This window comes from Priapulus caudatus, unplaced genomic scaffold (assembly GCF_000485595.1).
Source record: "Priapulus caudatus unplaced genomic scaffold, Priapulus_caudatus-5.0.1 Scaffold5, whole genome shotgun sequence".
NCBI classification, from domain to species: domain Eukaryota; kingdom Metazoa; phylum Priapulida; class Priapulimorpha; order Priapulimorphida; family Priapulidae; genus Priapulus; species Priapulus caudatus.
In genome coordinates, this window is record NW_014577066.1 from 611,806 (window position 1) to 618,857 (window position 7,052).

Consider the following 7,052-nt stretch of genomic DNA (forward strand, 5'->3'; position numbering starts at 1 on the left):
GAGAGAGAGAGAGAGAGAGAGAGAGAGAGAGAGAGGGGGAGGGGGAGCGTGAAAAAGAGAGTGAGCGAGAAAGAGAGAGAATGTGTGTATGTGTTCGTATGCGTGTATGTTTGTGCGTACGTGTGTGTGATCCCGCACACAGTAAAGAGTGTCTACGCATTTGTGCATTGCCGCTAACACGCTCGCGCGTTGCAATAAGCCAGCCGCGTCTGGTATACGTGTAAATGTGCACCATCGGTGTATTTTACGGGACAAAAACTTACTAGTTCCACTCTCGGCCGTTTTTACTGTAATAACGGCTGAATCGACCAATGAATTCGAATAGAGCGATCGAATTGTCCAAATTTAAATGTGTATGGTAATAGGGCAGTAAATTTGCCGAGCTCGTTCATTTACAGTTAGGGTGCGCACAGAACAGGAGAGGGTTACCGTAAACCGCAGGCGCGCGCGCTCACTCTCCATCTCTCTCTTCCCCCCTTCCTCTTCTCTCCCCCAGCCAGTGGCACTCCTTATAAACGTTCTGTTTAACTCTGTCATTTACTTGCATTCAGGTGTTTTACTGTATCGATGCACGGTGTGCCGGTATGACTCATTCTGCCGACCGAGTGTCTCACAAGCCGACATCGCACACGTTGGAAGCGTACGCAGCACCGACATCAGCTCTATAGCCACCTATACAGCTGCTCTATATACGGCCTTCCTCTACTACAGCCACCATGTCGCAGTCCGTCGGCAATGCGAATCTTTCGCGAAACAAGCGGGTCTCGTTGACGGGCGAGGAGGGCGCTGCAAGCGAGAGGACGTCGTCGCCGCGGATTTCTATCTTCTCGCTGACAGCGAGGTACCGCGGGAAGAAGCACGACCGGCCGACGACGCCGGCCTCATCGCCGGCGACCGCAGCGCTGCCGCGGCGACACTCCGACGACACGGACAGCCGACCAGTGAGCCCGTCAGCGACGACACTCGCGCGACCGTTCTCCCTCCCCGTGTACCAGGGGGAGGGGGAGACGCTCGCCTCCGCGAGAAGTGCTTCGATTGCTTCCTCTCTTGACGAGGAGGAGACGCCGGTGAGAATGCGCGGCGTCCCGGGCAGGCTGCGACAGATGAACCTTTTCTCCTCGCGAAACAGGAGAACGTCTTCCTCTTCTCTGGAGGAGGTCGACGCTCTCGTCACGATGAGGGGCGTACCGGGGAGACGTCTGCAGCGCGCACAGGCGGCCGGCAGCAGCCCGCGGATAGAGAAGGTAGCGAGAGGAGGAGGAGGAGGGTCGGATCCCATAACAACGCCCGTGAGGCGGTTTGTTCATCTGAATCGACCTCTGGTGCAGGTCAAGTCTGCCTCCTCGTCGAGTTTCGTGGGTCGCGCTGACAGCACCGCAATACTGGTACGTACGTGCGCACACGCGCGTGAGGAAGGCGAAGAATTGCGCCTTATCGCAAAAACTGAAAAAAATGGGATGGTTAGGATTGTTTTTTTGTTCACTTCTGATGCAAATAATACGCGTCATCGCAGGATACAGCTCTAAATTCAGTCCTATGATGCAAATGTAAACGCTATATAATAATGGCGTGTAATAGTAGATTGTGCGTGTATGCGTAGATGCACTACGCTGCGTTTTGTTTCGTATTCTTTTTGTTGTTCTGAATAATAATGCGTGAATGCAATAATTAGTAAGAATATTGCGTAATGGTTCGTACAGCAATAATAACATTAGCACGAGTTAATTATACTCTTAATTTTGTCTTTATTGCCGGTGTACGTGCGTGTAGAGTTTATCAGCTCACATTGTTACTTAATTTTTCTGCTGCTAGGAATACCGTGAATAGTCCAATTAACCTGCGTGCGGAGCGAATACTACTGAACACGGCGGGTTTAGTGTTGTATCGGCTCATCCGCTGATGGCGTTATTATTGATATTGATAATGGCTGATTATTAATCAGGATGGACTTGACATCTACCAGTCACAGTCCATGGTGGATCCGGCCCTGTCCGGAAGTAGCAGCGGCAGCGAGCTGTCCTACAGGAAGGGTAGCCAGCAGAGCGCCGAGGGGGAAAGCGGGGAAGAGCTGCTCTGTCCGGCAGTACCTCAGCCCGAGTACGGAAGCGTTCTCAGCGGGCTGGACATGACCATTGTCCAGGGTGAGTGACCGCCAATGTGTCTGACTATCAGTAGCATGTATTGATCTGTCGGGACGGTACATCTCAGACATGCAGACAGACATGTAGGCACACTGGTACAAAGCACTGCCGTAGAAAGAATGCAAGTGGACAGGAGTATATATATATATATATATATATATATATATATATATATATATATATATATAGGATTAATGAAGGAACAAATCATATAAAACACGTATATATTGGAAAAACTGACATGAGGCATAGATTGGTTCTAGAAGGTACGTACGCGTCTCACGACTGCTTTGCTGCTTTACCACCTCTTAGATGCTTGTAATAATAATTATGATACATCGTAAGGATGGTAAAACTACCGTTAAGCCGGACCATCTCACTCTATAACCTCACCTGTACAGGACTGGTCTGTCACATGCAAACACCCAGTCTCTGTCATTATGCTGGACAGCGGTAAGCTAATATCCAATTTAAGAAGGGGGCCTTTAGTCGGAGTCGGTAGAACTAAAGCAAGGGTTTTATTATGGAGCCGTATACAGTCATAACCGCTGAGTCACACTGCCCTTATGCAAAAACCGGGAATATATATCCAAAGTACATATTGGCTTTATATACGTGTAGATATAGATGTGTGTATATACTTGTATATGTGCCTTGGCTTATGCTAACACCATCCGAATACTGTTTGCAAGTAATTCATTCCTGTAGAGCTAAATAAATTCAGTAACCAACCATGCATATATAGGCACCGTACGTTACACATGCATACAGGAAGGTATCGCAATTCCACATATGCGCCTGTCATTGTTGAAATATAGAGCCGGTTTCTTGTGCGTTACATGAATGTGCTTGGCACGGCCGTATGTAGGTTGCTAGAGAAACACTAGGAACGTAACGTGACAGATAAACAGATGCTAAACAAATACGGTGTATATCTATATTTCAGTTGCTATGCACCTATGTATATCCCCTATGCCCGGCCAAACCGCCCAAGTGATCTGGATGCAATTTTCATAGGCCAATTTCCTATACCCGGGAAGTGTTCCAAGACAAAAAAATAAAAATAAAATTTAAAAAGTTAAAAATTGATGGCGGTGCGTACAGATTAACATGACATATGTGTGAATCCATGTTGTATACCCTTTATTGCCTAATCGCTAGAACATCCGTCCTCTACGCCGGGATTCCGGGTTCGAATCCCACCTCGGGAAATACTTTGTTTCTTTACTTTTGGATTGTTTAGTATGTACTTCTGGTATCCCGGTAGTGGTTTATAATAGATCTTTCTATATACAGAGTCGCGGTGCCAGTCTAAAGCGCGTGTTACCTATGTAAATTCTCTCGCGCGTTGCATGCATAATGTGGCCGCAAGACTTCCGAGGTGTCATGCTGCGGCGAGGGGGCAAAGGTTGATGTTGTCGTGACGCTGAAGCTGAGGGGCATGTATGCATGCATACGTGCTGCCTGCCGAGTGTCAATGCTATATGCATAGCGCGCGTGGCAGTCGGAATAAAGAAGGCGAGCGTAAAAACGTTGTGTATCGGTTAGCACCAGGACCGTATCGGTTCTGTCTGCGCTAACGTTGATCGATTAACGGCGTCAGAAATAGACACGCGGAGAGAAGGTAGGTGGACAAGCGAGCAGTAATGATATACCTGCGTGCGTACTGTGTGTACGAGAGGGAACTGAACGAAGAGAGCGAGAGAGAGAGAGAGAGAGAGAGAGAGAGAGAGAGAGAGAGAGAGAAAGTCATCCACATGCGTATAGCCACGAGTATATATATATATATATATATATACGCGTTTACAGCGGTGAGCAGTCATCTACATGCGTATAGCTACGATTATATATATATACGCGTTTACAGCAGTGAGCAGTCATCTACATGCGTATAGCTACGATTATATATATATACGCGTTTACAGCAGTGAGCAGTCATCTACATGCGTATAGCTACGAGTATATATATATACGCGTTTACAGCAGTGAGCAGTCATCTACATGCGTATAGCTACGAGTATATGCATGCATACTGTGTGCATAAGATCAGGAGCGTATAATGACAAACGTATAGCTACGATTATATATATATATATATATACGCGTTTACAGCAGTGAGCAGTCATCTACATGCGTATAGCTACGAGTATATGCATGCATACTGTGTGCATAAGATCAGGAGCGTATAATGACAAATATTTGTCATTATACGCTCCCGATAAGATCGTATCAAGAGTAGATAATAACACATGTGTTATTATCTACTCTTGATCGTATGTATGCATGCCCTTTCTGGCTAGCTGGTTGCCTACGCATATCATCCTCGCGCGTGCATGCATATCTGTTTACTACTCGCATCGCAGGCATACATTCTTATTTTATACATCCCATATTCATGAATCATAGCACGAACTTATTATCACGAGCTAATTACATAACACGAACTTAGTTATCATAGCACCGTTTCCTGCCGATGGAAAGACTTCTGATAGTGTTTCGCTATGGCAGGTCTCTGTGCGCTTTTCCTTAACAGGATGTTTGTTCAAACCATAAACAGTCGCTCGAGATACACGCAAGTATCGTATAGGCATGTTTGCCTTCCTGTGCGCTGTATAACAACGCGAACAATGTAACTTAACGTTACAGGAGGTACCTCATATAACCGTGTAACAGTGATATCAAGAACCCATAAACTAGATATATATATATATGCCTATATATTGTTTAAGGCCCCTTAGGAATACGACTCGGTAAGGTTTCGCTGCATGAGAGGTTAGTAAGATGTAGGAATACACACAGCTTTAAGCATAAAGTTTCTTTATGGTCCAGAAAGTTTACTGCGTGGTGTCGCAAACGTCGATCGTAAATTCATCGTGAAGTGGCGACTGATCTGTGTTTAAACTGTTCGTTTGTTTATTATATATAATATATATATAGTTACAAGCATGACCCTGTTTAAATTCAGGTTACTAAATCAATCACTGATAACGCTAAGAAGGTTGACCCAGCATTGAGCCCAGGAGGTGCATATTGGCTTTGCTTTGGGGGTGAGGGTAGCTCCGCCACGCGACGAGGGGTATAGAGAGTTAGCCCCGTACAGGTGCCTGTACTTCAATCGTTGACCTTCATTAAGGTCAGCTATCATTATTAAGCTCTATGGAGCTCGTGTCGCGAGGCTGCGCGTTGTTGGCCTCCCTGCATCACCGCGCGTGCAGTCGATAATATACGATTTTCACTATCGTTTCGTTTTAACAACTCGGGTTGCTTCAATGTCTACTATTCCTTTCCTATATCTTTTTTTAGAATATCATAGAGTCTTGACCATTTTTGGTTTTGATTAATTAATGCTGATTATTTCAAGCAGTTACCGCATGCAGTGTGTGTGCTATTTTCTTTTCGCCTCGGTGTGACAGATGGCAGGAGTGTGGTGCTAAGCAGATTCGTTCGCTCTGAGACGCCGCACCTACTCATGATGAGAGACTGTGTGAGGCTGTACGAGGCCGCCTTCAGGTAAATTGCAGACGTAGGCATCGCTCGAATTGCCGATCACTGGCCCCCTCGTTCGGCAACCGTGTGTGTGTGTGTGTGTGTGCGCGTGCATGCGTGCGTACGTGCCCGTACGCGCGTGCGTTCATGCCCAGCCTATCCTTGTTTTGCGCAATATAGAATCTTCTATTGGTGATTCACTGATAACAGGGTGTACCCTTGAGAATTTTATACTTGAATTCACTGATAGCAGAGTGTGCACTAATTTAGCACTACCTTCCTTACAATATCGGTAGTGAAATTTGTAAGGACGTCGTTCTGGCATGGGATAGTACGGTGTTTGTGGTGTATTTGTACACCGTGTGTATAGTCCGTCACCTATAATTCATAGACTACAATCAAGACGATTGCGTGGCGCGAGCCATTTTCTTTATTATCCAAGCGGTTTGCGTTATTGTTGAAAGAAGGATAAATAAAGCAATAGAACGATTCAAAGAAATAGAACTGCGCTAGGGCGATTGTTAATTTACGTGGTGTGCTAAATAACAGTAGTTAGGGGCATTGGACCTAAAACATTAGTTTATACCACAATGTGTTAAAATGTGATAAATGTGTTAGATCGCTATGAGCACCAGAGCCATGGCGGCCACAATAAATCACGACTCGGTTGTCACTTTACCGGCTTTTGTCATGACTCCTCTGTTTGCAGTCACTCCTCGGCTGACGGCATTTGCCGGAGGATACGAATAAGCGAAATGGTGGTGGGGTACGTGACAGCTAGCCATGTTGAGCACACTTACACGCGGCTTTCACAAATGCCACTGCGATGACAGTATATGTGTCAATAAAAACATCAGATGCATAGGTGAATGGGTGCAGTCCTCATGCGTGGTAGCCGGACGTTGTCAACGCAACGCATGTGCTCGATAGCCAACGTGGACCGAACTTATCTCAGTCGTCGGTGGTCTTTGTCAACATTTGCCAGGACGGGTGTTGCGGTACACGGTGCACACTGATAGCCACTACTGGCGCCAAGAGCGTATGCATTGATAAACAGATCAGCGACAGTGGTCAGTGATATGAATGTGGACCGTATAAATACCATAAGCGCCCCCGTTTGGCCTGACACATACGCGCGGGTTTATGAGTCCCGCTGCCGAATATAGCGACTATATCGTCCGCAGTTAATCCTCATTCACCTGTTTGGTCCAATATTGACTGATGCTTCCCGTGTGAGCGCCAATGTTGATTCTCTACAGTCATATACAGAGAGGGAGAGCGAGAGGGTGTGTGTGTGTGTGTGTGTGTGTGTGTGTGTGTGTGTGTGTGTGTGTGTGTGTGTGTGTGTGTGTGTGTGTGTGTGTGTGTGTGTGTGTGTGTGTGTGTGTGTGTGTGTGTGTGTGTGTGTGTGTGTGTGTGTGTGTG